A 25,618-nucleotide genomic window follows, 5' to 3' on the forward strand; every position below is an offset into this window, starting at 1 on the left:
AAACATCCATGTTAGAGTTGAGCATTTAGGATTAGAATTAGGGCGGGGGCTAATATTAGGGTTAGTTTGAAGGTATATGGGATTAGGGAGTTTGAATTATTATTAAATGATTATTAAAAAGTAGGGTTGGATGATGTGGTTGTTGTGGCTAGGTATAAAGGTTAGGTGTTATGATGTGGTTGTGGCTATGCAAATGTTAGGGTTCGGTTGGGCCAGCAGGTTAAGTAAAAATTGCATTTTTAATGACTGAATACTACTGATGTCTCCATAATAATAGTAAAACAAAATCGGTACTGTGTGTGTGTGCGTGCCTGCATGCGTTTCTCTCACTCTCACTTTCTGTCCCTATGTATTTCTCCTCTAGCTACCTCCCTCTCTTTGGCTCTCTCTCCCCTTCCCTCGCTCCTCTAGCTACCTCCCTCTCTTTGGCTCTCTCTCCCCTTCCCTCGCTCCTCTAGCTACCTCCCTCTCTTTGGCTCTCTCTCCCCTTCCCTCGCTCCTCTAGCTACCTCCCTCTCTTTGGCTCTCTCTCCTCTAGCTACCTCCCTCTCTTTGGCTCTCTCTCCTCTAGCTACCTCCCTCTCTTTGGCTCTCGCTCCTCTAGCTACCTCCCTCTCTTTGGCTCTCTCTCCTCTAGCTACCTCCCTCTCTTTGGCTCTCGCTCCTCTAGCTACCTCCCTCTCTTTGGCTCTCTCTCCCCTTCCCTCGCTCCCTCTCTTTGGCTCTCTCTCCCCTTCCCTCGCTCCTCTAGCTACCTCCCTCTCTTTGGCTCTCTCTCCCCTTCCCTCGCTCCCTCTCTCTCTTTGGCTCTCTCTCCCCTTCCCTCGCTCCTCTAGCTACCTCCCTCTCTTTGGCTCTCTCTCCCCTTCCCTCGCTCCTCTAGCTACCTCCCTCTCTTTGGCTCTCTCTCCCCTTCCCTCGCTCCTCTAGCTACCTCCCTCTCTTTGGCTCTCTCTCCCCTTCCCTCGCTCCCTCTACCTCCCTCTCTTTGGCTCTCTCTCCCCTTCCCTCGCTCCCTCTACCTCCCTCTCTTTGGCTCTCTCTCCCCTTCCCTCGCTCCTCTAGCTACCTCCCTCTCTTTGGCTCTCTCTCCCCTTCCCTCGCTCCCTCTACCTCCCTCTCTTTGGCTCTCTCTCCCCTTCCCTCGCTCCTCTAGCTACCTCCCTCTCTTTGGCTCTCTCCCCCCTTCCCTCAATCCCTCTCTCATTCAATCCACTTCGTCTCCCCACCACTATTGACAAACTCTCTGAGCGTTTCATTAAGACGTTTAAAGATGCAATATCCCCTAATGGTTTGCCTCTGAGCCAAAAGCTCAAATCCCCCAAATCTCCAGCACTGTGCAAATCTGTTTACAGACATCACCATGGCATTAGCAGGGATTCTGTGGCTTTCAGACAGATATCTGTAGGATCACATTAGAGGCATTACAGCCACAAATTGAGACTCACAGCCTCATTTGCACGCAACAAGCTCCATAGTAACTGTACACACGGTAAAATCCTGAGTGCAAATCTATCCATTTGTAAGAGCGTACAAATGTAACATGGGTTAATTTGGTTAAATGTGTACATGTTCTTTCTGTCACAGTGTTAAATTACCACGGGCAATATTACCCTGCAGTTCAAATTATCGCCGCTCTCCATAATATTGAATACATATGCCAATACTAGATTGAAATTTCACAGATGAGCTCTATTTAATAGGGGAACCTAATTTCCATTGCTTAGGAGATGTGCTGCTTTTTCAGCTTCAGTGAACAAGTAGCTTAAGGCAGAATCATTGTTTCCTTCATAATGCATTCTTCAATTTACTTTTCGTGTACAGTATGTCTTCAGATGAATACATTGCATGTACATCGACATGCACATGCAGAACGTAAATGACTTGGGCAAATATGCTATCAAATATTGACGCGTATGCTCCACCTGCATCGATTGTTCATTTCTAATTAATACATACCTATGTTACGATCACTGTATAATGTGGGAATTAATGTCCCTTGCATGGCTTGTCCATATTGTAGCAATATGGTTGATTTAGCAATTATGGGGCTCCGAGGTTACAACGTTACAGTAGCTTTATTTAACATTCTGATTATCACACGCCCCAGTCCGCACTGCTATTATTTATAGCATTTAAAAAAAGATATCGTTGACCGTGAAAAATCGAAAACCGCCCCTGAGCAAGGAAGCTTTCCAGACTTTACTACATGTATAGAGCCAGAGACTCCGGCTCTAAGTACTTGGCACAATGCTACTGTACAGTGTCATTATATAGATATGTTCTAGTCACGTTCTTAGCTTACGCATGTTTCGCGATAAATGCATTTTACATATGTGATGTATTCCCATGCTTTTTGTTCTTGCTTAATGTAAGTCGCTCTGGATTAAGAGCGTCTGCTAAATGCCTAAATTGTAAATTGTAAATTACATATACGTGGATAATGAGGCATCTCGATGGGACCGCCTTGTATGTGTATACCGTAAATCTCATCCAACTGCTGTTTCTCCTTCCAATTTCCAACAATTATTGTATTCAGAATCTACACTACAGTATTATAACGACTGCTACCATATGCTTGACAGAGATTTTACAAAGAAACTATATGTTCCCTCGGATACTGGTAACTAACGTGTACGCGTGTTCAATAAGCCCGCGGCGTGTCCCTGAATGCCTACGTGGTGATTATCCTGAGATGTTGACTAATTACCCGCTCAGATGTGTGCTTGAGGTTGAAGAGTAGCACACCACGTCTCCGCATGCAAAGCTACCATTAAGGCACTTTAGGCCATTAGCATGACCATTACAGCATAGCCGGAGGGGTGTTATTAGTGAGTCAGGCTGTTTGTGATGTGAGTGGGTGCTATACCTTTGATTGCGAGGACCGAGGTGTTGTTTCTCTTGATCTTGATCTGCTGGTCTGAACCTGACCAAAGAGATGGGAGAGAGGTTACTTCAGCTATTACACTATACCAGTGGTTTTCAACCAAGTGGTCCGGGGATCACCAGCGTCCGAAACGGTCGAGAAATGACAGAGTTACCGTGTGGGGGTCCCCGGGGTCCCCGGAACATCCAGGCCCACAGGAACGCGCCCAGAGATGGGAGAGGTTACTTCAGCTATTACAATATACATTTAGTCAAGATGTATGTTGGTTACTTGTTTTGTTTACCTATAGAGTCGCAGTCCCGCCCCCTTTCATGACGACGCCAGGCCCAGGAAATGAATCACAATGCATTTTTCCCATAGACATTTCAAAAAGTATTTATTTAAAGACCTTTTAAGCGTCGTACGAAGCCAACTCGAGTCGTGACAAATCATGACAACACACACAATATTTTGGACCAAACAAATAATTACATAGAAGAAAAACAACAAAAAAAGTGTTGTAACCTGCCGTTTTTTTCTACTTTCTAATTCTTTGTTTGGCCCGAAAAATTGTGTGTGTTGTCATGATTTGTCACGACAACAGTTGGCTGTGTCCGCGGCGTAAACGTCTTTAAATAAATACTTTCTGAAATGTCTATGAGGAAAATGAACGGAGAATAATTTCCTGGGCCCTGGTAGGGGGCGGGACTGCGACGCTCTATAGTATACGTTATTTAGTCAGACATTCTGTTTAATTGACCGCAAATGCTAAGAATGATTTAGATAGCATGTTGTTTATGGCAGGTTTGATGCTTAACTGGTATTACTTTGTGCACAACGGCACAGTGCACACTCAATTAAAACAGCATGTATAAACAGAACAATGTGGTATTTCTGCCCACATGCAGATCAAATTAGCAAAGAAGGGTTACAACACAACACACTTAAATTCATGGCATCCTAACAGATTTTCCAGACAAACATCATAAGCAATTTTACCATCAGCGGCATTGCTAACTGTCTCCCCTTCCTTTTGTGGAACCCTGCACTAATCCTCTCACCATCAGCCAGTGCACAGACTACCAAATACAAAGAGCCAAGCTGTGACATTTCAGTCACCTATTATTTGTACACTCTCTGAGCTTATGTATAAAAGAATAAACACCTGCACACCACCTTCACTTACTTCCACAATAAAGAATAAATCCGTTTGGCCGCCAGGATTCAAACCCGCGACCGGATGTTACTTTTGTTACCTACACTGTGACCCCCTTTCCACCGGTTGGTTCCCAATGGGAACCGGTTCGGTTCTTTTTGGTTCTTAGTCCATGAGCCAGAGCTCCAAAATTGGTGGGAAAAACTAGACCTATATTAAATTGTTTATAGGATCATTACAAGTAAATTAATACATGATAACCCTTCCACAGTAGTAGCTTTTTCATATTTTCAATTATTTTGCATATTGTCCTACATAATGCCTCATTTGTTTTTTAAAAATACAAATGAGGCAAATGTAATACAATTGTCTTCATGTAAGTACTCAATTGGGGAAGTTTCATGTTGATAACAATCTAATATAGGTATGGTTTTGCCCACTCAATTCATAATGAACGATCCAATTTTGGAGCTCTGGCTCATGGACTAAGAACCAAAAAGAACTGAACCGGTTCCTATTGGGAACCAACCGGTGGAAAAGGGGCCAATGTGTGTGGTGTCGGACCATATCCAGATCTACCGCTCAACGATGAGAAAGGATTTAACCGCGACGATTTCAGCGTTGGCTATCGGCCATGGAATAAACCTTGTTTGGACCAGAAATGACATCTGGGACAATGAATTGGAGATAGAAACAGATAGAGTGGGTGCGCATGCACGTGATATTCACGATGGCGCGCTCCATTGCTGTTGACATCACCTAGTAAGCCAGTGCTAATGTAAGTAGCATCACGACTCCATCGATCATAAGCACTATGAAAGACCATTTGCCGTACATCTACGGCAATGGCGGAGAGCGTGATACTATTTATTAATTGGTGTACATCTACGGCAATGGCGCCAAGTGTGTTAAGTTATTCAGACGCAATGTTTGAGTCAAAGACCTGACTTCAGGCCGCAAACCCTCTGAGCTAAACTAACACTACATGGATGTTGCCCTGTGTGCATCTGGGTATTTCAGTAGATTCTACAGCTTTCGTATTGTACAGAGGGCCCTCGCAGAGAAGTGGATCCGACACGGCACAATTCAGACGTGTGCTAACAGGAATCCCGTGAACCGTATTGTGTTAGTCCTGACCTCCGGGTGTTTCATTTGTAGCAGCCTGCGGCTGGGAGATTGATTTATGGATTTTAATCATTTGATTTGACTTGCAGATGCATGTGTGAGATGGCCCGTGGATATGCACTGGTACAGTATAGCAACACAGCTGCTAGGCCTACTGTACATCCATTCTGGTCTGTCTGTCTGTCTGTCTGTCTGTTTGTTTGTCTCTACGTTTGCTGCCTCTGCGTATGATTCTCTATCTGTCTCACACACACACACACACACACACACACACACACACACACACACACACACACACACACACACACACACACACACACACACACACACACACACACACACACACACAGCATGTCATGTAGACAGCACAATAATTGCATTGTATGTAGTCATAGTACATCATAGTACATATGTATAGCATAGTATAGTATATAATATGTATAGTTAATATGTATAGTGTCATTATATAGATATGTTCTAGTTACGTTCTTAGCTTACGCATGTTTCTTGATAAATGCATTTTATATATGTGATGTATTCCCTTACTTTTGTTCTTGCCTAATGTAAATCGCTCTGGATTAAGAGTGTCTGCTAAATGCCTAAATTGTACACACACACACACACACACACACACACACACACACACACACACACACACACACACACACACACACACACACACACACACACACACACACACACACACACACACACACACACACACACACACACACACACACTGTAGCCTTGCCTTGTTTGCCCCTATGGGGCTCTTCGCTCACCCTCTGAGAGATGAAATGACAGCCTTTGCAGAGTGTGCTGCTTTCAGGCTTAGAGGAATTGCAAATTCTCTTAAAAGGGTGTCATTTTCACTCCGCTGTCCTGCGATGTCTGTTGATTAAATAAACAAAGAAAGCACTATGGGCTGTTTGTTAGTAGCTCTGTAACCGCAGACAAATGAAAACCCTAAGATCCAATTAAGGACTAATGTTTTATTCAGTGTGAATGGCATTTGTGATAGGAGGTACGCAGTGGATATCTCCAATGACCTATTCCTTCTCACAAGCATTAAGTTCTGCTATTAAACAGCTAAGCTATAATGTTACGGCTACAGTGATCATCCTAAATAGAAACATGGTACAAATTAGCCTCAGCTATAAACCCCATATACAATACAGAATACAACAGTTTCATGTTTTAATAACTTAACATATTGTTTGTTGTATTGGATCCCTGTCAAATAACCATCTATCTATCCATCCATCCATCCATCCATCCATCCATCCATCCATCCATCCATCCATCTATCATCCATCTATATATCATCCATCCATCCATCCATCCATCTATAAATGCATAGAAGAAAATGCTACCTACGGTCACAATTACTGGGTGGGGCATGCATTTCCAACTTGCATCGTTCCAAGTAGTATAAATAATTCTGTGTTGTGTATTATTTCCCCCTCATTATGTTACACGTAAGAATGTTACACGTAAGAATTCAAGTTTGAATTAGATAAGCTCACAACATTGCATTGTCAGCCTGCCGATCAGCTGTTTTCTAAATATTTCAGATTTATTTTTTTGGTGTTTAAGTGGTTAACCCCATACAGCGGCGAGGCAGAAGGATTAATTCGTGGAACACAGCAGGGCCTCTTAGGAGAGAAAAATAAACTTGTGGGTTTATTGAATTATTTAAGCTCACGTTGGCGTCCCAGCTGACTTCATAAGGTCATGCTACTCTGAGAAGGATCTATGAGAACACAAGTGTAGCATGAATTATTTAGGTGGATCAATTCAATTTGTTGTAGGATAACCTAATTACGGCTAAAAGCAGTCCAATTGAAATTAGAAGCAGAATTTGCCAAGAGCATCCAAGCATTACTCACTCAAACCATGGTATGGGACTTAACATTAAATGCCATGCAATAATAATCACTTTAAATGGAATGAATGGGTAATACATAATACGCCACTCTCAACCTACTTATTATGATAGGCAACACGGTATGAGTAATAACACCTTTAAGACCGCCTACAAAACAAGAACATTATCAAATACATGCATTCCTCTTTCCTCACACATTAATCTAAATTATATATTCACATTTTGGGGCTATAGTATCTGTAAAGTGACAATGCATTATGTAAAAGTATTAATTCAACGGTATTTATGTATTCACTGATTCCACCCACCAGTTATCTTGACTAATTTGTCATTTGGTTTCCAATCTTCAGTCATTACTATTTACAATTTAGGCATTTAGCAGAGGCTCTTAATCCAGAGCGATTTACAGTAACACATTGTAATACATCAAATACATAAATATAGTCATCAAGGATCATAAGCAAGCTAAGAAGCTAACATCCGTCTAACAGTAGAAGATCTGCACAATGAATCTACAGTATGAGTATACACTATAGAGCGTCGCAGTCCCGCCCCCTACCAGGGCCCAGGAAATTATCCCCTGTTCATTTTCCTCATAGACATTTCAAAAAGTATTTATTTAAAGACCTTTTAAGCCTCGTACAAAGCCAACTCGAGTTGTGACAAATCACGACAACAAACACAATTTTTCGGGCCAAACAAATAATTAGAAAGAAGAAGAAAACGGCAGTTTACAATACTTTTTTTGTTGTTTTTCTTCTTTGTAATTATTTGTTTGGTTTGTTTGATTTGTCACAACTTGAGTTGGCTTTGTACGACGTTTATAAGGTCTTTAAATAAATACTTTTTGAAATGTCTATGGGAAAAATGCATTGGGAATTATTTCCAGGGCCTGGCATCGTCATGAAAGGGGGCGGGACTGCGACACTCTATAGAGTGCTATGTCTACTACGGCGGAAGATTGGGAGTGAGTTCTGATTGCAATGGGAAGTTCATTCCATAGTTTTGGAGCCATAAGGGAGAAGAGTGTGGGACGCGTGGAGCGTCCTGACTGTTAAGTCATATGGTTGTATACTTTGCTTGCAACTTGGTTGAGATAATAATTAGCTGAGGAAATTGAATGGTCCTCTGTTTCCACAGCTCAGTGAAAAGCCAAAAGTGAAGAGCCAGGCTGTCCATATCTGCTTCAAACCAACACATGGTCACACTCCCACACAGTGGCTGTCACCACCATGTCATTTTACTTGCTGTTTAATTGTCAAACAAATAATTGCGATTAACAATTTAATTGTGTTTTTAAGCATTGAACATTGGAACATGTGGGAAAAAAGTTAATTTCTGTTTGTCTTTTAGGCTTTGTAATCAACAAGTGGGCAAATATGTCAAATTAGTTCAATATAAAATTACTGAATTAATAATTGTATTACTTTCAAAGTATGAAATAAAACGGTTTGAGCTTGTACTATTTCATTTTTTTATGTTGAATATTTTTCAACATGAAAACGATCTTCACGATTATAATTAGGTGATTAGAAAACTATAATACTATAAATAAGTATGTGCAATACAAACATGCATACACATGTTTACACACCTACAAATGCACACATACAGTATGAGGTATACACATACATACAGCATAGATACAGTACAAAGAGAGAGAGACGCACGCACGCACGCACGCACGCACGCACGCACGCACGCACACACGCACGCACACACGCACACACGCACACACACACACACACACACACACACACACACACACACACACACACACACAGCTGTAACACACAATTTGTACACTTCCATTTCAGTTTGAACTGTATTTTGTTTTAGAGATTCTAGCTAAACAGTACTGACCGATCACGGAAATGGGCTGGAAACAAATGGGCTTGAATCAGAATTAATACAGTTTGTCTTTGGGTACTTCTCTGTTGAAGACCGTACACACAGAAAGTATTTTTTAGGCTCACAAACCGCATGTATACAAATCTAATCTTGTCATCTATGTTTTCGAATCCAGCTCATGAACTGTATACGTAGATAGCATCTCTCTCCCCTGTACTATTTAAAGCTGCATGTATTTTTCTCTTTTATGTCCTACCCATGGGATTCAAACACCGGTCTCCTGCAGATATTGCACTTAGAAGCATCAGGCAGTACCAGAGGGTGTCCTTCCTATCCACCATCTAAACGTATCAATGGAATTGCAGGGCTAACCTAACCACTGCAGGTGTTCTAGTTGTATTGTATACAAAGTGTTCTGGCAAGCGGTGTCACAGCCTGGTATTTTATTGTCTCCACCAGGCCGAGGGCATGGGGAGAGAGTATGTTTTGCACTCCGTCCGTCCGTCCGTGTGTGTGTGTGTGTGTGTGTGTGTGTCCGTCCGTGTGTTCGTCCGTCCGTCCGTCCATCTGTGGACAGCTAATCTCCTGGCTTGATCGCAGCCATACTCTGCACACACACTCCCTGAATGCCACAGCTGAACCTCTGCCCCAAGGTTTTCACATTGGCCTCTTATAGCGCCACCAGGAGGCCGCTTTGTGAAAAAACATTTTTTGAACAGTACATCTACAGATTTTGTCCAAACATCACGCAAATTGGTACACAGTCTCTCCAGAGCCATTCAACAAAACCGGTCTTTCAGATTTTTCAGACTCCATCCTGATTGGCTAATATTGGCTTCCAAAGTTCGCAGGAGTGCTCAGTTTCAAACAAAATGCCGCAAATCATGAACACATCGTGTGATTTCTGTGAAATTGTGCACGCACATTCCCACTAGGCAGAGGAAGAAATGCCACTGGAACATTTTCAACTCAGCCTCATGGTGGCGCTATAAAAAAACTAATGTCCGATTAGTTTTTTTTACCTCTAACTGCATGAATCTGTGTACAACTTTGTATGCACTCCCTAGTGGCCAAAGAAAAACCTTTGCCTGGAATTTTTCACATCTGCTCTTTATAGCGCCACCAGGAGGCCGGCATATGTAACACATTTTCTAATATTACTCCTTCAGATTTTATCCCAATTTCACGCAAATTGGTACACATGCTCTCCATAGTCATGTGATCAAGACGGGTTTGTTTGATTTCTCATAATCCACCTTGATTGGCTACGATTGGCTTCTAAAGTTTCCAGGAGTCGCTGTACTCATTTTGCACAAATTGCCACAACTCCTCAACGCAGCGTTTGATTGCGGTGAAACACTGCATGCATATTCCCACTAGGCTGAGGAAGAAATGCCACTTGACAGTTTTCAAATCAGCATCAGAGGGCGTGCAACGAACCATGTACAACCCAGATTCGGCACAAACAAGGGACTAAATTATTTTCGCTCCTATGCCACAACAATGTGGAACGCCCTACCAACAGTCATTAAGACATGCGAATCCCTTGACTCCTTCAAAACCGCTCTCAAAGGGCACCTACGGATGGCTGCAATTCGAAACTGGCCCCCGTAAAATCTGAATCCCCCCCCACCGACCCCCCCCCCCCCCCCCCTTTTTTTTTCCCTTTTTACCTCCATTATGATGAATTCCTGTTCGGTTCTTTGTCTATATAGAAGTGTCTATTTGTACGTCTGATGTATATTTTGATAGCTTATGCATCTCAACATATGTCATAATTGTACACAACACTTTGGCTTAGGAGGTCACATTGAGTCTCAATGAGTGAAGAGTTAAGCCTAGGGACACTTGGGATGGTCAGCTTACAAACAGCTGTGAGTTCTTCCTGTCCTATAGTAAGGACAGTGACTTTTATCACTCAGGAGTCCTTTTACAAAAGGACCCCTGCTGTGGTGACTGATTGCTGACTCTGTGGTAGCTTGTTGACTAAGCCTTGAGGGTCAACAACACACACACACACACACACACACACACACCACACAGGAACAAGGCGACACCCACATGTTAAGAATGTATAAGACATGATGCAGGGAATCAGTAAGGAGAGAGTAAGTGAGATACAGAGAGAGAGAGACAAGGGGGGCCCTGCATGAGATGCAGGCCTCAATACGATGGAACGATGATATCTGTAACCTGTCTGTAACTGATTGCTGACCAATAAACGGAAATAAGGATTATGTGCCTGCTTGGAACTCCATATTCATTTCAACAAGCAACTTAGTAAAATCTCCACAGAACCCTGAGGAAAAGACACATCACAAATGGCGCCAGACGTTGGAGGGAGGTTGGTGAGGAAAAGTCTGGGGATTTTCTGCGCCACGCGAGACGGACCTGCGTATCTGTGGATTTTTTGTTGCTTTTAACGTGACTTTGGATGGAACCCAGGACTGAAGTTAGGATGATGGAATAGGTTTGTGATTCTTGTGTTAAGCGTACGTGTTAGGGCCATAGTGTACATCTGGACGCTGTGTTAGGCAGGTTATTGGTTGGGTTAGTGATTAGGTTCTTGGAGTCTGCTTCTGTTAGGGAGTTGACAGAGTTTAAGAGTTAACTGGTGGTGTAGCTTATATGGTATGATTGTGCGTACATGTGTGTGCTAGAGCATCTTTGTGAGTTGGGGTTGAATGCCGCATGCTGGGGAGACCTTTTTCTTTGTCTTTGCGACGGAGCGGGGGAGGATTTTATGCTTTAGGCTTGGGTGTTATTATTTGGGTTGGCCTATAGTATTATTTTTTCTTTTAGGTATTTCTGAAGCATGTGGGACATGTTTCTGAGGGGGGAGTAATATAGATATTAAATTGGGGATTTAATTCAGGTTAAATTGGCTTTAATTTGGGGTTCAAGCTTAAATTAGAGTTTAGTATGAGAATACATTTCTCATTGTAAATTATCACATTTAGGATATTTCATTTATCCTTTGTAAAATTAGATAGGTTAATTTGGATTGTTAAGCCTAAAAGTTTTAGTCAAAAAATATATATAGTCTGTATAAGTAAGTTGACCTTAGGGACAAAACTACAGCAACCGTTGCTTACATGTACCTGTAAATGAGGACAGTGAGTGACGTGGGTGTGAGATGATCAAGGGGGGTCTCTTCCCTAAGTCAGTGAGCTGCTAGTCTAAACAAAAATATATATAGAGGTATTTCTATGTTTATTTTTATGTGTAGTTTGTCTCTCATTTCTTTATGTTACATTTTCCTGTGTGGATGGTGTGAGAGAGAAAGTATTACATGTTTTTACATGAGTTTGTAGACTATCTACTCATTCTTTGGGGCTAGTATGCAAATGAGTATGCGTGTCTGTGTGAGGTGAGAGGAGACTGCAGTCAGAGTACAGAGTGTATCACCCAGAATTTATGACAGTGAGTGAGATTATCTACAATTTAGTAGTTATGGCGTCCACTCCAGTGCACATTGTGCAAAACAAATTCTCATCTAAGAATATTCCCAGAATTTCAGAAAAATGGCATCAGATTCAAGTAAAAATAGGTCGACAGCTGAGAACGAGTCATATTGACAGTGAGGAGATGAGCAGGAAATTGTCCGTACCATTGTCTCCTGTGTCAGTACTGCCCGATGAGAAGATTTCCGCTGATTGCAGCACAGACAACCAGTGCATTGACACTGAGGGTCACAGCAACAACTCAGCACAGACTGAGGTGGACAACAGGGACGTGAGAACATCTGAGCAGTCAAAACCTGGGCTACAAGCAGACTGTATTAAAGAGGAGCTGGGATCGGTCCGGCGCCTGAAAAGGGACTTGATCAGTGAATTGACTGTGTCGACGAGGGCACACAGACATTTTCTGCGTATGATTGAGATGCAGTTGAATGAACTTTCAGTGAGGGAGAAACAGTTGATCGGTGATCTCAGTGACAAGGCTGCACACAGCCACAGTTTACATGGAGGTGATGACATCTACAGAAGGACAGCAAGCCCCAATCCGGCCATGAGCGGCAGCAACCTGTCACAGGAGGAAGTGAGGGGGGACGCTGTCATGATGCTGAACTCTCTTGGCGATAGTCTCACTGTTCTTCGTGGGCAGATTTTTGTGATAGAGAATATTGAGCGGGAGAATATTGATTCAGCCGATATTACGTACCTGGCGGAGCGTTTGGCTGGATTGGCTGCTCAAGAAAAAGACTTGGTTCGATTGTACAATGACCATTCTGATGCGTTGAAAGAGCTGGAGAGCAAACACTGCCGTGACAGAGCTGCTGGACGCACGGAGAAACGTGTGTTACCGAGTCACGACAGGCAGAGTGGGAGTAAGAGGAAGTACGTCAACAAAAGTGATGAGGATTTTGAACAGGACAGCAGTGATTGTGAGAGCCATTCCGGCACTCGCACACGTTCAAGCCGGAGACGTGTGAAAGACTCCAGGGGGGCCTTGAACAAATGCCCATGCAGATCAAAGAGGCCCACACCTGACATTGATGATAACTGCCCCAGGATGCTCCCGATGCTGGGGAAGGGCAGACATATGGAATACAAGCCATGGGCGTCCGTCGACATGACTGACATTGTGCGTCAACTTCCCCTTTTGCGGGATGGTGCGCACCGCTGGATATCGAAGTTTGAGGACCTTTTGACTGGGACAGAGCTAACTGTGGGTGACTTAAAACAACTTCTGGCAAATCTGATTGACATAGACGGCCTAGATGACATTCTTATCCGTGCGGGACTCAGACTGTACGCAGGCACGATGGCTGGAGACGCAGACCTTTTCTTGAGTCACAGAGGAGCACTATGGCGTGCGCTGAGAGTCTTGTACCCCACTGTCGTACATCCGGATACGATTACGATATCTCCGCTGGGGGTCTCCGAACCACCACGTAAATATGTCGCCCGCGTGTGCCAGGAATGGATGGATGCCACAGGAAAGGACCCTGAGCGTAATGATCTTGAATGGTCTATGGTCCACTCAAAAATTGAACAAGGTCTTCCTGAGAAAGTCAGGGCCAATCTGCAGACAGTGGTTGGCCTGGCGAAATTGCCCCTTGCTCTGTACACGGATCACATTGTACACTGCGTTGGACTTGCTCGCAAGGAGGCAGATGAGCAGGAACAAAGTCACACAGAAATGGTTCGACTGCTGACCAAGACCCAGTTGGAGGGCGCACAACAGATCATACAAGCGGCTGTCGTGACAGCTGGGGTTGAGCCCCAGGCGGCTCCTGACCCACCCAGTGCACCCAGGGTTGACAAGACTCAGCCCGAACAGTTTCGTCCACATAATCCCAAGCCGAGTGGATCACGTTATTACACAGGCTGTTATAGGTGTGGCGATGTGACGCACTTGCAGCGTTTTTGCACGGCTGTTTTGCCGAACCGTCCGCTGCCACAACAGTGGGAACCTCCACAACCACTTCTGCCATGGAGAGTACAATGGGGATGTCAGCCACCTGTGCGACCCTATCAGGGGGCAGTACAGCCACAGACACGTCACAGCCCGGAAAGCTGGAGGATGAGAGGTGTTTGCCATAAATGTGGGATATATGGTCATTTTTCTGGACAATGTGATCAGAAACCACAATGGGAAACTTTGAGGGAAGTCAAGTTGACCGGACCTCATGGATGAGAAGGACAGCTAAAGGAGAAGTGCCATGCTCTTCTTTTGACAGTTGACTTGACACGCCCCTCTCTATTGAAATGTGTGTGTGAAAGGGGACACCGCCTGATTGAGTGCATGAGTGAGACGAGGGGGGTCCCTCTCCCCTCTCTGTTCGACTGTGTGAAGTGAGTGAGTTAGGTGAGTTATGTTTGAAGGGTTGGAAAATAATACTACTACACTGTGGTAGTATTTTGAATCAACTCTGTATGAGAGTGTATACAGGCAAGGGAACTTCTCATTGAAAATGGCATAGCAATGGTAGACTTGTCTACGGTTGATCTTTTTTATTTTGGTGGTGGATTTATGGCTTGGTACACCTGTCACAGGTGTCAGAAGAAACGTACAGTATGTTTGCCAGGCCATATGAAGCTTGAGTTTGGGGTAGACACCAGCCAGGGGTTTCAATGAGAAGGTCACACAAGCCTGGGAGTGTTTGTGGTGTGAATGAGATCACGAGAATTGATTGAGAATAATGTATGTGTGAGTGAATGAATGATTGAATGTACTTCATACTGGACTTACTTCAAAAAGGTTCTAGCTATGTCCGGTGAAATATTGCTAGTAGGAGCCATTCTAAAAGTGATAGTTAAATGAGTAAATACATACAGAGCTATGTGTGAGGAATTGCAATGACAATTTTAGCATGCCCTGACGGAATGTGCTTTAGGGGAAAGAGGGGGGAGAGAGCAATTTCCTTCTCACCCTGAAATAAATACCTTGTTTAGTTTCAGATAACAGGGAGAGGGCTTTAGGGACCTCCTGTGGACCTCCTGTCCTGTCCTGTCCTGTCCTGTCTTTACCTCCTACCTCTGTTTGACCCGCTGTGAGCTGTTTATTGGGAGTGCTATTTAGAGAAAAAGATGGGAAGAAAGTCTGCTTTTGGAGTCTGATGTCAACAAGTAGATCGCAATTAAGGACTACATTTGTAAGGGTGTATTATGGTGTGAATTTTAAATATTGGTTTTAGTCAAAAGTGTCTGTTTGTGTGTAGGCTAATGGAGGCGACGGCTGACAGCCTTACTACATAACGGTGATCACAGGAATTCGCCACCCTGTGTTCTGAGCACAAGACTTGCTGGTAGCATACTGAGGGGGATTTGACCCATATCTCCAGGAGTGGAAGTTTTAACCGGGGGATCTAGACCCACGGTTGAACCTTTCAGGGTTAAAGAAAGCAAGCCCCCCAGCTCAAAACACCTGTCCATCAATACGGTGACTGTCTTGACATCAGTGAATTTAGTTAGTTCAGTGACACTATTTAGGGCCCTCATTTAATAGTCTCATTGTAATCTCTCAACACCATGGTTATTACATTCCTTTGCCATGCCAGAACTAGGGAGATTAGCAAAAAGAGTGAGATTAATGCCAGAGAGGTCATCTTAGTGACCAGTAGCTTGTAGTGTCATCAATATCCTAAGAAATGATTGGGGATATTTGTAGTGGGAGCCTGTATCCTTTTAATAGGTGTAAAGGAGAGGGACATCATGGATCATGGATTCCTGAAGGTGTCGAAAGTGACATCTGACTGCACCAAAAGACACCTGAATCAGCTTCTACCGTCGGAAATCAATAGCAGGTGACTTTCACAGACCTGTGTTCGCTACAGGAGGTGTCGGATTGAACGCTATTCTGCGGCTACGGCCCACGCCAACTGGTTCTCCACCGTGATGGAGGAGAGGAGCGTGCTCCTTCTGCTCTGGAAAGAGGAGGAGCGTTCCAAGAGGAGAGGTCCAAGGGAGACCGTTCCAAAGTTCATGTTACAATGGAGGAAAGGAGCGTTTCAATGCTTCTGCTGTCATGATTGACATGGCTCAGCAAGAAGTTGTACACTAGAGCCTTGTGATTGCTCGAGGAGAATCTACTGTCCACTCGAGCCTTGTGAATGCTCGAAGGGAGTTCTACTGTCGACTGCAGTAAGCTGTAGTTCACGTGTGCTGAAGCGTATGGTGACAACAGTCTGCTTCAAACCTACAGATCTGAGAGCTATGTGCAAGCTCTGAGAATCAAGAAGGATTTCCCAAGCGTTTTTATTCTGTAGGCGAAAAAAAGAATTGTGGGAACCATTTCCCTAGCGCGTTGAACGTCTGAACAATTTGCGTCATGGAAAGAAAAAAAAAAAATCGCGGTTCATCTGAATTGTGATTGATGTTGGAAGAGTTGCTCTAATGTTTGTGTTTTGTTGTATTCTGTGCTGACAGGTCAAAGTAGATATAACAAGGTACTGAAATAGTACTGTTTTAGGGATGTTTGTTTTTATGATTAACCATTTTGTCATGCTATGAGTGTTAACTTTTCATTTACAGGATTCAATCAATATAGGAATTTGATTTAGTCTAAATAGGATTTCAGTTATATAAGGAGTTTAATTTCTGTTACAACAGAACAAGCCCCATGCTTGTTCGGTTCTAATTTGGTACAATATAGGTAGTTAAAAAAAGAAATGCTCCTGTGTCCAGGGGGGTCTATGATAGTTAATGGTGATAATATGAGTTCATTTTGGATAACTTCCTTAAGTATCACAGTTCAAATCCAATCCAAAAATGAGTATTATATTCTAGTTAGTAATACAAATGTTGTTTGATTGTTAGTTAAAATAGGCCTACATTAGGATAATGAGTTAACGTCAGAAGATGTGAGTGAGTTGGTATTGGAACCTGTATACACATGCACTAAATTGACTCGTCTGCCTGGGGTGGCAGGGTTCACAGGGGTCGCCTCTGTGTGCTTGTTTATATGGGTGGAACAGACCAAAGTACTGAACATTACCAAGTACTAAAACAGGATGAAGTAACCCGTAGGCTTTAGGTTATCGAGTAATATATTGCAGACAATGTTGAACTGATGGAGTCAGTATAATGTTACTATGTTAATAGTCACATATAATATTGATACAGGTTGAAACTCACCATGAGTATTACATGTTAGCTCTTAGTTTGTGTGCAACTTTCCGAGTGTCGGATGGATGGTTTCTGCAGGGCCATTCATCCATTATTCCATGAAAGTTGCTCACTAACTAAGAAGGGGGGGAGAAGGGAATATTATATTATTTCTTATTAAGTCGATATTGGAATCCACTTCCAAACAAATATTGATGTCTATACAGGTACAGGAATCAGCCTATCTAATGTTGGGGAACAAATTAAAAATAGTATAGTAATTAGCCTAGGAACAGTTCACTTGAATTTATTTTATCTGGGTGTGACAACAAACAGCTTCGGACTGATAGGGTCATTGTCTAACAGATTGATTTTGTTCATTTTGTTTTGAGTTTTGTGTCAACCTGACTGTGTTTTACCTTCACATTATCCAGGGGGGAAGAGGGTAATTACCTACGAAGGGAGACCGTTTGGGGAATTTGAACATTTTGGGATTTTTTGAGAAAAAAGAAAAAAGTGAACATTTTTTTGGAAAATTAATTTTGGTCATTTATAAAATATGAATTATGTCTGGGGAATATTTAATTCCCCAGAAGGGGGGTCTGATGTATATTTTGATAGCTTATGCATCTCAACATATGTCATAATTGTACACAACACTTTGGCTTAGGAGGTCACATTGAGTCTCAATGAGTGAAGAGTTAAGCCTAGGGACACTTGGGATGGTCAGCTTACAAACAGCTGTGAGTTCTTCCTGTCCTATAGTAAGGACAGTGACTTTTATCACTCAGGAGTCCTTTTACAAAAGGACCCCTGCTGTGGTGACTGATTGCTGACTCTGTGGTAGCTTGTTGACTAAGCCTTGAGGGTCAACAACACACACACACACACACACACACACACACACACAGGAACAAGGCGACACCCACATGTTAAGAATGTATAAGACATGATGCAGGGAATCAGTAAGGAGAGAGTAAGTGAGATACAGAGAGAGAGAGACAAGGGGGGCCCTGCATGAGATGCAGGCCTCAATACGATGGAACGATGATATCTGTAACCTGTCTGTAACTGATTGCTGACCAATAAACGGAAATAAGGATTATGTGCCTGCTTGGAACTCCATATTCATTTCAACAAGCAACTTAGTAAAATCTCCACAGAACCCTGAGGAAAAGACACATCACGTCTCTAAATGTTTTGATGAATTGAATATGGTGGACCCTCTTGTAAACAAGTGTAATGCTTAATTGGGTTGTCCACTCACAGTTAACAGCCTTTGTATTGAGTTTGTGCTTGAAATGTACTGTAATTCTGCAAACTGTTAATAAATATTTCAATCACACACACACACACACACACACACACACACACGCACACACACACACACACACACACACACACACACACACACACACACACACACACACACACACACACACACACACACACACACACACACACACACACACACACACACACACGTGTATTACTCATAAACATTTTGCCAAACATCACACACACTCCTATCCTCCTGGTAGAGACCTGTGCCCAGAAGATTTTTTTCTAGTTTGATTTGATTTTATTAGACGTCAAGCAAGAAAAACAAGTTACATCATGTTCATCTAAGAAGCGTCAAGGATAAAAAACACAGTCTTCCGACTTATTTTCATTGTGGTCCTTGGTCTGGGACAAACAACATTGCAACAACATACATACAGGCATACATTAAATCAATAAATAAAACAATCAAATACACTGCCTACATCATAAATACATGTGATCTCATTGCTAATATAGTTAAACATGATACTATTCTGCAACATTTTCTAAAAGCCATGCTTTGACCCTTTATCTTAAAAGGGAGATGGCTGCTGATGCTCTTTATGTTCAGGGGTAGTGAGTTCCAGCTTACTGCTCCTCCAAATCTAAACAAACGTTTTCCCATTTCAGTGGTGAACGTGGGCATGGTCAGGTCCGCTATGCTGGCTGGTACTGCACAGCCCGCAAACAGAAAAACCTACAACTTCACTCCCTCCGAGAACTGTATGAGTGCCGGTGGGTATCATGGATAAATACCACGCAGACACAATCATTTTCAACCATGAACCATGTCTTTGAAACAGCAAGAAATACTATACTTTGTTACTATTTTGTTTTTACCCACACATGTGCTAATGTTTGCAGTACAGTATTTATATATATCTTTATGTGTTCTCTCTCTCTCTCTCTCTCTCTCTCTCTCTCTCTCTCTCTCTCTCTCTCCTCTCTCTCTCTCTCTCTCTCTCTCTCTCTCTCTCTCTCTCTCTCTCTCTCTCTCTCTCTCTCTCTCTCTCTCTCTCTCTCTCTCTCTCTCTCTCCTCACAGAATGCTACAAAATGACAGAGCGTGCATGAGAAAAAAGAGAAAAGAATATAACCCACTTCTTTACTCCTACAAACATGTGATGTGCCAAATAAAACGGATTCTGATTCTATTAAGATACTCTGCCACAGATTGGTTGAAACTTTTACAAAAGATGCCTCGAAAATCTTTCCTGGAAATAAACATTTTTTGCTCACTTCATGTTACTCCTGCCACTTGTGGCCATGTTTTGTCTGTTCCACACGTAATGATCTGTCCTTGGATGAATGCTTAGTGACTGCTCACTCACTCTGGCACCTTTTGCCCATGTGGCAGCGGTGGTCGAACGGATAGCGGCGCGGTCTTGATACCGGAAGGTTCCTAGTTCGAATCAGCCGTCCGACACGTTAAAATTACCACCGTTGAAGTGCCCTTGAACAAGGCATTGAACCACTACGATGAAATGTGTTCTATGAGCAGGGCCTGGCTGGAAACAAGTTCTTGAGCTTAGCCCAGATACCCTGGGTAAATATAGATTTCATTTCATTTCATTACACAATAATTAGAGGCCCGCCTAGGCCCCCCAAGTCGAAAAGCTGTTTCACCACCGATAAGAGTGCTTTATAGTGCCATTTAATGTGAGTAATGTGTATGTGGGTCCATACACATTACTGTTGAGGCCCTGTACCGGCAAATACCTGCTAATATAATTATGCAGACACTACTGGTGATATAGTTATTTATATCCAACTATGTACATACACATAATGCTTATATGAATCATATGGATCCCTTGACCCTTTTAGTGTTGATTTGCTACATGCATACATACTCCACCTCCTATGCGCATTTTACTGGTGATAGAGCAGCAGTCAACCTAGAGAAACGTTTCTCCAGGTAGGTAGACTCATGCTTTGTGTTTGCTGAAAATAAACAAGTTCATAAGAAACTACTCAAGAGAATGCGGATATTCCTTTCTCTATCTATCTTCAAGAATATTCTGCATCCAGCTATTGAGACTATTGAGCTATTGAGTCTCCCCTGAGTAGAGCGTGCCTTCTCTGAGTGGTGCTAGCCACTCCTATAGACAGCTATGTGTGTCCCTATGTCTTTCCCTGTCTGGTGGGAGAGTTGTCACGACTGGTCAGTCCAAGTGCACAGATGGCCAGGTCAGTCTTTAGGTCTTTATAGGAGTGATAGACTCACATGTTTTAGTAAAGTACACCAATACCCTATTGTAGAAATAGTCTGTTACAAGTACAAGTTCGGTATGCAAAACAAGACATAACAACGAAAAAGTACAAAAGTATTGGCACCAAAATACTTAAAGTACCACAAGTAAAAGTACTGATTATGCAGAAGGTCCCTTTTCACAACTTTTCAAATGTGTAAAGAAATCCTTTGAAAATAGCAGATTTTCAAATTGCCAAAGTATATAGGTCTGAAGCGCCTGAAGCGTTTTGCAATAATCAAAATCTACAAAGTAACTATAGTAATGTTTTCAAATAATTATGGAGTACTGTAGGAGAAAACGCACACCTAGCAATCAAGCGTATGCACAGGTGCGTAGGCCAGTGGACATCAAAGAAAGCAATAAGGTACACCCGCACACTGTGTATCTGCTCGGCACAAGAGTATTGTCTTATTTAATGAAGCAACGTTTCGGTCACTAGGGACCTTCCTCAGGCAAATAATTATGGAGTAAAAGTACAATATTTGCCTTTGAGATGTAGTGGGTTAGATTAGTGAAGTACTCCATCAAAGTAAAAAATACCACAAAATTGTACTTAAGTAATTGAGTACATAGTACTTAGTTATACACCACTGTCCTTAAGTCTATCTATATGCCGTTTTTTATGATGACAGAATTCACACGGCCTCTTCTGATGGGTTGTACATGGATACTGTATGTACACCTGAACAGCCCAGGCATAGAGAGCCTCTTCTGATGGGTTGTACATGCATACTGTATGTACACCTGAACAGCCCAGCTGCCCAGGCATAGAGAGCCAGGTCGGATGTTAAGTCATCTTTATAGAGCGTCGCAGTCCCGCCCCCTACCATGGACCAGGAAATGATTCTCCGTTCATTTTCCTCATAGACATTTCAGAAAGTATTTATTTAAAGACGTTTGCGCCGCGGACAAAGCCAACTCGAGTCGTGACAAATCATGACAACAAACACAATTTTTTGGGCCGAACAAATAATTAGAAAGAAGAAAAAAACGGCAGGTTACAACACTTTTTTTGTTGTTTTTCTTCTTTGTAATTATTTGTTTGGTCCAAAATATTGTTTGTGTTGTCATGAGTTGTCACGACTCGAGTTGGCGTTGTCCGCGGCGTAACCGTCTTTAAATAAATACGTTTTGAAATGTCTATGGGAAAAATGCATTGGGATTCATTTCCTGGACCATGGTAGGGGGCGGGACTGCGACGCTCTATACTGTCTTTTGTGTACTTGATCCTTGACCCTTACCTGTATATTAGTATAGCATCTATCTACATTTATGTAGAGTATCTATCAATGATGAAGTGACTTATTTGTAAATAATAATGGAAAACAGCAAGCATTTTTATGTGTTTTATGACGTGTTTAACTTGGGATGAATAAAATCTAAATGCACATGAAGACCAATTTGTTCACATTGGCGTTTTAATCTCTGCGTAGAAAAACAATAGTGTATATTGCCTCCTACATTCTCAATCCTCACCCTCATTTAACCACTATATAAATCATAATGGCTTATTGAATTGAAAGGGTATGAAATATCTCAGATGATAGATAGCTGGTATTTGGAGAATTTGGCACATAACCACTGTGTGTGTGTGTGTGTGTGTGTGTGTGTGTGTGTGTGTGTGTGTGTGTGTGTGTGTGTGTGTGTGTGTGTGTGGACGTGGAAGAGAATGAGACAGCAGGGCTGTGAACATACTGTACAGTACGTAGTACATGGATGGTAGGGGCTCAAACACACCACCGACGACACACTATTCCCTCCCGCATGTTGCCACACCATCGCCATCTATACACAGGCCTGTTTAAATTCGACTGGAACACACCCACTGTACTAGTAGTGACATGTTTTCATGAACATACAGTAGCGCTCTGCAGTGGCCTGTCCAGATCTAGCTCTGGTCCATGGACCTGGTCCTACTTTCCCTGGACACACTCACGTTGTGTTGCTGCTTGCAGCATACCTTCCCTTGTAAAGATGAAACAATAAAGTGCCTTAAAGGACTACTCTGTAAGTGCTGGATTCTCCTTCTTCTAAAACACACTCTGAGCCTCCCACCACACATAATGCACTTACCGGTATTTCACCGGAAGAAGAAAAAAAGCATGGCTGGATGCAGGCCAGGCCTGTGACAAATAAGGTTATATATCTGATGTATATTGTGAGTCATGTCTCCTGCTCTTTTCCTGCCTTGCCTTGCACTCATCTTGAAAAATGCTGTATTGTAGTAGTTATGTCAAGCTGTTTTTTTGTTTACCTTTGTGTCTGTGTGTTTTTGTTATGTTTTTTTTTTCTTTTTGTTTTCTGGAATTCATATTTATGTTTTATTTATGTTCATTCATTAATTATTTGGTGGAAAGAAAATGTTTTGAAATAAAAACAAAGTGAAACAAAAAAAAGCATGTTTTAGTTAGTCCTCCACGGCGCCCTCTACAGATCGATCTTGTCAATATAAAAATCCCATTGACCAGATTTTTCTTTCCAGTGAAATATTTTCTTTTCTGGCCAGAAGGTGTATTTTAGACGTGTGGTGGGGGGGGGGGCTCAGAGTGAGTCCACTAGGCCAGAAGGTGTATTTTAGTTGTGTGGTGGGTGGGGGGCTCAGAGTGAGTCCACTAGGGAAAGGTGTATTTTAGACGTGTGGTGGGTGGGGGGCTCAGAGTGAGTCCACTAGGGACAGTAGGCTTTCGACTCCACAAAACCTTTGTTGAAAACCACTGTCCTATGCTTGAATTATTTACAAGAAGTCTTGAAGACGTTTTGAGTCTGAGAGGCAAGATCTCATCAAATGGTACCGGTGGTCCGTGGCTCAACATGCTGAATAAATAATGGGCCTTGATATGAAAAAGGTTAAATACCACTGACCTACGTAAACACGCATTGAAATCCTGGACCAAAACGTCAGCATAGAGTTAAATGGTAAATAAATGGTGCATTTATATAGCGCCTTTATCCAAGGCGCTTTACATAGATTGTGCATTAGATTCACCCATTCACACACACATTCATACACCGATTGCGGCGGAAACCATGCAAGGTACCAACCAGGACATCGGGAGCAATTTGGGGTTCAGTGTCTTGCCCAAGGACACTTCGACATGTAGACAGGAGGAGCCGGGATTCGAACCGCCGACCCATGGATCATTGGACGACCTGCTCATTGGACGACCTGCTCTACCTCCTGAGCCACAGCCGCCCTGTTGTGTTGTGCTGACCTGGGCTGGGACAACTTTTACCTCATACAGTAAGTTATGATAATATAATATTCAGAAATTCAGAAATTCAGAAATCATACTCTGTACACAGCGCACAAGGACCCTAGTGGCCAGGGTTCAAAATGTCCTTCTGCTTTCATATTCTGTATCATTTTGTTACACTGCAAAGCTATAAATGCACAGATTCTCTGTGTGTGCATATCTGGAGAACCGTCCCTGATGGAAAGGCTTGAAATGTGCCCGGTGTGAAGTCGATCGGATCAGTGGATCTCCAACAATCTAGAAATTCACAAATCTCCATATATGGACATCCCTGATGTCACCAATATTACATCCTTATAGTACTGACGTCATAGTATTATGATAATGTGTAGTGCAATAAGTAATCTGACAACTACATCAGATACAATGGGCATCTTTCCAAATGGGCATTGGCTATTACTCAATTACAGTTTGATTTTAGTAAGGAAAATAAATCTGTAATATTCAAACACACACACACACACACACACACACACACACACACACACACACACACACACACACACACACACACACACACACACACACACACACACACACACACACACACACACACACACACAGAGAGATTCGTAAACACACTCCTTTACTGTAGTTGTTACATATATGCATATAGGGTCAAGGAGGTGAGGAAGTTGTATTTCATATTTCATGGGAGACATGTGCGTTTGCTTATACTGGCACTGTTTATGCCAATGCTTATTTCCCAATCCACATTGACTGATTGAAATGATACGTAGCCTGCGGAGTTAGTTCAGTCAGATATACTCGAGGGGTTTCATGTTGTGCTAAAGGTCGCATTCATATACTCAAGGGGTTAATATAATCTGTCTATTACAATGATAAGAGCGGCCCTCACTTCACACGGGTGTGATCTTTCTTTACCACAATGTACTTTTTGAGGGGCGCTCCTATATATACAGGTTTAATGTTTGTGTTTAGGTCAATGTTTGTTTTAAAAACGCCATTGACAATGAAGAGAAATTAATGTTTGTTTAGTCACTCAAACATTACATCCACAGTACCTGTGATCCTAGTTTACTGACGCACTACACTGTATCTATGCATAATGCATTTGATGTACAGTATGTGAAACTGATTACCTTACTAATGGTAAGTTGCTCTGGATAAGACCGTCCGCAAAATGCCTAAATTGTCAATTGTTTCAAGCCCCCTTGGGCCCCATCGGCTCCAGTGTCTGCGAGACAGAAGTGGAAGTGGTACACAGACAGCAGTAGGCCGAGGTTATAGACAAGTATGACAAAAGAGAGAAAGAGACAAGAGAGAGGCTAGGGCAGAGCCAGAGGCAGACAGAGACTAACAACATGCAAAGTGGGCCAGAGATCAAG

General features: G+C 42.6%; 1 protein-coding gene across 1 annotated transcript in view; it reads right to left on the minus strand.

Moving 5' to 3' along the window:
• Positions 1-25,618, minus strand: part of tnr (tenascin R (restrictin, janusin)) — a 325,579-nt gene that overhangs the window by 188,087 nt on the left and 111,874 nt on the right. The window contains exon 3 of the mRNA XM_079529713.1: positions 2,870-2,926. The gene's annotated coding sequence lies outside the window, so the exon portion shown is untranslated. The remainder of the gene's footprint in view (positions 1-2,869; positions 2,927-25,618) is intronic.

Source organism: Electrona antarctica (assembly GCF_951216825.1).
Source record: "Electrona antarctica genome assembly, chromosome: 19".
Taxonomy (NCBI): domain Eukaryota; kingdom Metazoa; phylum Chordata; class Actinopteri; order Myctophiformes; family Myctophidae; genus Electrona; species Electrona antarctica.